The sequence below is a fragment of the Rattus rattus genome, chromosome 1 (assembly GCF_011064425.1).
Source record: "Rattus rattus isolate New Zealand chromosome 1, Rrattus_CSIRO_v1, whole genome shotgun sequence".
NCBI lineage: Eukaryota > Metazoa > Chordata > Mammalia > Rodentia > Muridae > Rattus > Rattus rattus.
The window spans coordinates 234,666,449-234,675,059 of record NC_046154.1 but is presented as its reverse complement, the minus strand read 5'-3'; positions in this window follow the sequence as shown (position 1 = coordinate 234,675,059).

Below are 8,611 nucleotides of genomic sequence, written 5' to 3'. Positions count from 1 at the left end.
GGTAATTAGCACCAGGAAAGTCCACCTCAACATTAGTTACAATCCTCTGTCACCTCTGTTTTTTTGTTTTGTTTTGTTTTGTTTTGTTTTGCGCTTGATCTAATTCTGCCTAGCTCTGCCCTGGTCACAGCCTTCCATTCATACTGGCATTTCAGTGCCAGGCACGCCAACCAGCACTTGGCTATTTCAATTGTTTTTATTTTGCCAACCACATGCCGTGCTGCCATCTTCTGTAATGGAGTCCTGACTTTTCACAGGTCTCATGAGCACCACTTTGAAGATCCTGACACACACACACACACACACACACACACACACACACACACACACACACACACACACACACACACACACACACACACACACACACACAAAGCATCCCAAGGAATAGAACTCAGAAAGCATTTGTGGTGTATTGGTTTGCTACAGCTGTTATAATAAAATGCCACAGTATGATAGCTTCAACAATAGAAATTCATTTTCTTGTGTTTCTAGAGACTAAACATTTAAGTAAGATTAAGGTGCTAAAAGTTGCGATTCCTTCCAAGCCTCTCTCCTTGGCTTACGGATAGCTGTCCACGGTCCTTCCTGACTGCTTCTTTTGGTCCAGATCACCTTCTCTTGGAAGAATACCATCGTATTGCTGTTGAGAAAACTCTCTGGGCCTCGTCTTTACTCAGTCATTTCTTTAAAAATCCTGTTTTTACTGTCGCACCTGGGCAAACTGTGGTTTAGCCCTTCTATATGTGAATTTGGAGAAGAGGAAAAGAATCCATCCTACAATAGTTAGTCAAAATGTGAGTATCACCTCTACACAACGCCTCACATATCTTTCTCCTTTACCTAGTGATGCATCTTTAAACAGACTCTGGGGATTCAATGTTCCCGTCTGAAATACTTACCCTTATTTTCTCAGGGAGTAAAAGAAACATGGAAGCTGAAACTGTTATGGATGTCTGACAGACTTCAAATTGCAACTTCAGTTCTTGATATCCATTGCTTTAAGTAAGTCAGTGATATTTCTAAACCTCATCATATTGTAATAATAGTGCTTACCTCATAGGTTTGGATCAAATCTCATAATGCCTGTTAAATCCTTAAGCTATTGACTGGTTTAACATAAGTACCTAAGAGATACTAGATATTATTTTAGTAGTTAAAATCCATGTATACACATATACGTGTACATGTATTGTATAGATTACTGGTCTATACTTACAGAGATGATCAAGAGCATATGATTGCACAATATCCCAATATCAAAATGTTGGCATAATTTTTGTGATCTATTCTGAAAACTTATTCATGAAGCAGTCACCTCCCTTATTTGAGCTTTGGCTGAGTATTTTCTCTTATTGCACCAAACCCTCCTCCATGATTTGTAGTGATGGGGAAGATGTTTTATTTTTGTCAGTTGATGAGAAGAATAGATGTCTTCGGGGAAGAGCTCCTTCTCCTGAACAAAGAGTAAATACAAAGTTCACTAGGTGCTGAGACTCGGTTCCTAATGTCATTCAGTAACAAAGACTAAAGCTCTTTAAGGAAATGGCTTTTACTTGGATGGAAATGGGAAACATGTAATGAATGTGGATCATACTTCTAGGAAATAAAGAGGTATTCAGGCAGCCAAACAGAAAACCACAAACAAACAAAAAAAAACAAAGCAAAACAATGGGAATATACTAAAGGCTCATGAAAACAAGAACAACACCAGCGATGGTTCAGCATGGCTGTCTACTTGACTGGATCTGGGAACAACCAGGAGACATGCCTCAGTGTAGATATGTGAGGGTATTTCCTGGAAATAATAACCGAAGGAGAAAAAAGACAGCAGCCCATATATAAAGTAATCTGAGGGAAAAGAAATAATGCTTTTGCTTGCCTGCTCTAGCTCCTTGATTTTCAGTTCACCTACTCTGCTGCCACCACTGCTGCTGTTACAGATGATGGTGAGGATGATGATAATGATGACGACACCACTGCCAATATTTTGCAGATGCTGCAACTCAACTTCTTTGGCTTCCACGTGGACCAAAGACCTGTCCTATTGGCCATATTGGGAAAGCTGAGGAATTCATGCTTATAAACTGAGCAGATACCATATTCTTGGTCTCTCAGCATGTTGACAGCCATTGTTGGACCACATGCTTTGAGTCATGTAAGCCAATCTGAAAAGTTCTCTTTGTAACAGATATGCATCCTATCAGTTCTGTTCCTTCAGGGAATCCTAATTTGGCATTGAATAAACAAAACTGAAACCAGCTGGGACATAAAACAGTAAGGGAATATTGGCTTACAACCTAAGGTAAAAATAAATGTTTATAAATCTGCAAGGGTAACAGTGAAGGTCAACTTGTATAAATCAATGGAGAAAATGGCGTTTGGCACAAATATAACCAATGCTGTGTTTACTTTCACAGATCTCTACTCTATCTCTGTGACTGTGGACTACATTCCCAATGGCTATGGTGATGCAAAAGGAGATTTGCTGCCCTTATCTGACAAGTTCTCAAGTTGAATCTTCTCTACTTTCTCCCACCAAAGCAGGATTATGGAAATGTTTTCTTCCATTTATCCTTCACCACTGATGACCAGGCCTTTCTTTCTTGTGCGTGAAGGTAAACACCAAGGCCACAAAAGAGATTATTTGATACAAAAATAAGAAAAATATCAGGAAAATGTTGGGGGAAGATTAGGAGCTCACTCTAGCATCCAGCACAAGCAGGACTTGATTAATGTTAATGTAATTCCTCAGTGTCTTAGTCACTGTTACATTGCCGTGAAGAGACACAGCCATCTTGGACTTGCTAACAGTTTCAGAGGCTTAGTCCATTATCGTCATGGCGAGGAGAATGGTGGAATACATGACAGGCATTGTGCTATTGAACTAGTTGGGAACTGCATCCTGATCCCCATGCATGCGGTTTTGAAATCCCAAAGCACACCCCCCCCCCGTAACACCTTTCCTCTAATATGGCCACACCTCCTAATCCTTCTAATCTAATCAAACAGTTCTAGTCCCTAGTGACTAAACATTCAAATATATGAGTCTATTGGGGCCATTCTTATTCAAAAAATCACACTCAGGATGGGCCTAGAGAAAGGCTCACTCTAGAAAACTGGATGGAGCCACTCCAGGATGCTGATTCTACCTTCCGATTCTGTTTGCTCCTGGGCCACATGATCCCCCACCATTTTGTGTCTGTGCCCCACTTTTCCTCAACAAATTCTAGGAATATTATTTCCTTTCTCCTCCACTTGGTCACAAAGCCTTTCTTCTTCCTTTCACACACTCCACTTTTATTGTACATACCCTCGATTCCTTCTATTGAACATTATTTTGAGATCCTGAATCTCAAAAACACTTCAAGGTTTCCAAATCATCTATCTTAATAACTTCACAAACAGCCTCATTAAGAAAACACTAAACAATGTTAAAACTGCTGGTAAAAACTAACATGCCTGGGAAAGCCTATTATATCTCTTTTTCTTCCCCTCCTTACATTCCTCTATCCTCTGAAATATCTATATATTCCAGCATAACCATTCCAAAGAGAGTCCTTTATGGTAGGTACAGATAAAAGGAGGAGGCAAAATGGAAAATATTATTGGATTTTCAATGTATCTGGCAGGGTGAAGTGGGGATAAGTATGTAGTTATTTAGAGAAGGTTTTCTTGGGAGGAAAAAATATCCTAGAACAAGGCAAAGAAGAGAGATACGTACAGGTATGGCAGTTTTAACCTGATGTATGAGTTTCATGAACAGGAGTTTAATGCCACACTACATATTAGAAAATTCCCCATGGCACATTGGAAAATGGTGAATGCATTAGGCATCATGTCATGTGAAGACTCTATGGATTGTCTGAAGGACAATTGGATGGGGATGGAAAACAGAGGCACTGAGATTGTTCCAAATACCTGTGTAACTGTGAAGTAAGAGACAAACAAGGGCTTAACTATATCAAAGGCTGTGGATATGGAGCATGGAGTAGGTAGGTCAGAATGACCTAAATAAAGCAAAACCTTTCAACTGGCTATTTGTGTCTCATATAGGGCTTCAAGGGCCACCTAGACTATCCCATCTAAACTGTATTACACTGGCCCATGAGATTGATATTAACATTATTACCTTTTATTTCAATCATAAACATTGATCTGAGTTGGATGTCAGTCTCTGGGATTGTTTTTGCTACTCTTCTTCTCCTGTAGACTTTGAGACATTTTCATCTGAAAGGTCCATCGTCTTCCTTTGTTCATATATATGCATCATCTTCCCACCAAAGATAAGGCCATTCATTTAATTCCTTGACTCCAAACTGTCGTATTATACTGTCAGTCAATAAAATTATATATGTGACATTGTCCATTCTAAGCACTTGTGGGGGATGGAGTGTTAAATTTCTACCCTTGTCTCTTAGAATGCTTTTTATATTGATGTTTTCTCTCAGAACCCAGCAGCACAGAGATAAAGCAAAGCCTCATGAAGAAGTCACATGTGGGTGAATGATATATCCACTTTATCTTCCAGCACCAACTTCTTGTCACCTGGGACCATCAAATGAGCCCACTGCCACCTACTCAAAAGATCATAAGAGAGATGCTCAGGCAAGCTCAGTTATAGGGAACATAATAACAAGAGTTAAATTAACTGAGCCACTAAGATTTGGAGAAATTTGCTCAAAGAAACAGTTAATCAAAGCAGTTATAAATTGAGAAGGCTAGATGATTCCATAACAGGCTTCAAATTGGCAGTCCAGAAGACTATGCCTAAGAACTGGACAAGTCCAGTCAAGCCCAGGTGAGTCAGTTACTAGAAAAAACCAACCAACCAACCAACCAGCAAACAAACAAACAAAAAGGCCCCTAGGCTTCAGGCAGCTATTCAGAAACTGCCCTGCCATCAGAAACTATCCTGCCAGCCACCTGACTTGAGGCAAGGACAATGGGTCAAGAGCAAATTCCAGACTTTCTCAGAAACAGTTTCCAGCTACCATGCCCCAATAGTGGTTCTGGAATGTCCCTAGAGATAGACTCAACAGATTAAGATGGGGGTCACCTAGCCCAGAATTCCCCTAATGTGCTTTAAATCGGGCCTTTGAGCTCACTTAGGGCTCTCCATCTTGGAATGAGAGACCCCAGCATGCTGGGCTTTTACAGAATAAAACATCTTTGCGTTTACATACTACTTGTGTCTGGGTATCATTCTTTATCGAATCATGAACCCTTACAAAATTATAGCACCTTTGTGTCTTACAAGCATGCTGGGATGCCAGGATGTTACAAGTGTCTTACTTAGGGTTACCACTGTTAAGATGAACTGAAGCCCTGTGACCAAAATCAAGTTGGAAAGGATTGATTTGACTTAAGCTTCCGTATCACTGTTCATCATCGTCAAATAAAGTACAAACAAAAGCCCAAACAGGGCAGGAACCTGGAGGCAGGGACTAATGCAGTACCCATGGAAGAATGTTACTTACTGATTTGCTTGGCATGGTTTATTCACCTTCTTTCTTGTAGAATCTGGATCACCACCGCAAAGGTAGCTCCATCCATAATGGGTTAAGCCCTCTCACGTTAATCACTAGTTAAGAAAATGCTCCACAGGTTTGTCTGCAACCCAAATCTTATGGGGACATTTTTCTGAGGCTTTCTATTTTCTAATGATACTAGCTATGTCAAGCTAATATAAAACTAGCCAGCATATATGCTTAACCTAGGTAAGTGTCCTAATTTGTTTTCTGTTGCTGTGATACAACAGAAAGGGTTTATCTGGCTTATAGGCCACAGTTCAATATGGGGAAGTCAGGGTAGGAGTGCAAAGTGGGAATCTGAAGGCAGGAACTGAAGCAAAGACCACAGAAGAACGCTGCTTGCTCCCCATGGCTTGCTCAGTTTTCCTTCTCACACAACACAGGACACATGTCTACAGGTAGCACCACTCACAGTGGGCTGGGATCTCACACATCACTCATTAATAAAGAAAATTCCTCACGGTTATTCCCCCAGGCCAATCTGTTGCAGGTAAGTTGTCAATTGAGATTTCCAGGGGATTCCAGTTTGCAGCTAGCCATAACAGTAACTGTTGCATAAATGTATTATGAGTAAAAAGGGTTTGTTAAATGAATAATTAAATCAATATATGGGTTTGACGTGTGCACAAAGTCACGTGTAGTTGAAGAGACTACATTATATTTTGTCCAATATTGCTCTTTAGCAAAAATAAAATGCTTATAGGTACATTTATACAGCTCTAATACTTATTCCCAACCTAATCATTAGCCATCTTGAGGAGCGAAGGAAGAAGAAAAAGCATTGAGTCAGTAGCAAAATCTAGTATGAGATTTTAATAAACTTAAGGGAAAACACTTTTCAAGTGAACTATTTTTGTTTTCCAATAGAAATTGTGTCCAGCTTTTTAATGGCTCGGGCCTCCCTCAAGCACTTTTCTCATAAATTTTCACATTAGCATCCTTGGTGTTCCTTAACTGCAGGCAATGTGCTTTGAAACCATATTCTTTCCCTAGTGTATTGGAAGCTCTTGCTGCTCTAGTGATGTGTGGTCCTGAAGCTAGACTTATTAGTACAGGGCAACCAATGGATGCCTACGTGTCAGCTGTATTTACCAGCTAAAAGCCTGTGGCAGGAGACATTTGTCTTCTGTAGAATGTGCTGACTGTAGCTGGTTTATTTGGTGCTCTTCCAGACAGGAAATGATCTTCCTGAACCCAGAGCTACATTCCAGAGTGGGAAATTATTATGTTCTGAGACAGGTCACATACCAGTTTGGTTTGAACTGAAGGAGTCATTGATGGTGTTTTCTTCAAGTCTTTCCCAAGTTCCAGCTGGTCATGAACCAGATTTCTCTCTCTCTCTCTCTCTGTAATTGTGGTTTGCATTTGAGCAGGTATAGCACAGCTCAGTGATCAGTCATTTTTCTCTACTCTCTTCTCCCCTCTCCTTTCTGTATCATGTTCCCATTTGATAACTTTGAAGAACTTTGATTCATTTATCTTAATAAATCTCAAGACAAGCCCATGTCAGCTTCTTCCTCCTCATTTTTACCTGAGTTAGGTCGATTTTTGGCTTTCCAATCAACTAGCTGGATTCCTTTTGGTCTTACTTGCTACACGTCCTGGGTAAGCAAGGAAAAATTCTTCAAGTCTTGGCCACTTGCTCCTTTTGTTCTGAGATCATCTGCCACCAGTGGTAGGAACATCAGCAAGTGGCAGCCTCTACTGTTTTAACTCTCACATATTGGGACCTTCAGATCTGCAAGCATTATAGCTCTGTGTAGGCCTCAGAATCATGCATCCTCAGTCATGACTCAGTCCTTCGTCAAGAAATCTTTCAGGCCTGGGTGTCTGAGACCCATGGCCTTAAAGGTTTGACAGCTATCTAGAACTTTTCATGGGGTCTGCAATTTCTATTGTTCTTTGGTCCTGGCTCTCCACCCTGACTAGTTCTCCCAATCTCCCTGACACTGCCCTCTGGCTTCTCTCCGTCTGAGGCTGCCTCTTCTTCGGCTGTCAAGCAGCCACCTTACCACTTTGGCACTCAGCCTGCCAACTGTTCAGCTGCTGCCTCTCCTGCCATTCTGCCTCTTCTGCTCTCTCTGTCGCTCTGCTGCCTCTGCTTCTTAACGTTTACCAGTTCAGCTTGCACTACTAAAGGTTGGTTAAAAAAAATCCACTCCAGAGAAGGCCATAATTGGATTCAGTGTTGTAACATGGGCTCAATACAGGAGGGTATCTCCCAGACAACATACTAAGTGAGCCAAACAGCCAACTCTTACAGCCAAAGTAGGGGTGCATTACAACCCAACCTCTCATGCAAAGGAAAGTGCCTATTTGTGTCAATCACAGCACACCCCAGATGCAAATGGAGAGTAATGTTTGCACTAAGACAGTAATGTCCCTTAACCATGTCAGAGTAGTCCTTCAAAGCCACAGGGGGAAGTGCTTCTCTCTTGGAAACCTTTGCAAGGTCATCTAGAACTCATTGCAGCCTTCAATTGGGTGAAGCCTCATACAAACGATCTGAAGCACGCCTCCTAAAGGGTGGTAAGGAAAACAAATACTCCAGAGAGGCCTTCATTAGGCCCAGTGTTGTGACGTGGAATCAATACAGGAGGGTATCTCCCACACAAAACACTAAAACTGAGGCTTTCAAAGCCAGAGAGCAGTCAGCTGTGATTATTGTACAGTTTCCTCAAACATCTATGTGTGTTCAGACTGCCAGTGCTGGCAGATGGGGCTCTTATTCCTCTTTATCTCAAGGCAGCCAGACTAGCAAGAGAGAGTGTAACTTATATCAATCCGGGGATCCAAGCACTTTGCTTGATTACAAGAAAAAGAACATGGGAAATGGTTACGCTAAAGAACTAGTAATTTTTAACTTATTTAAGAATTTTTAACATCTTCCCAGTGTCCCAGAGAGATGTGGGCTCAGGCCATCTATCTTTCATGCATCATCTTCTACCTAATCACACCATCCTCCAGCTGTCCTCCAGTCAAGGTCAAAATGGCTGTGAACTTTGTTTCATCCATGCTCAAAACACTTCTCTGACCACTTTCACTGTAGGAAAGAAGGAAGAGAAACTCTACAGCAT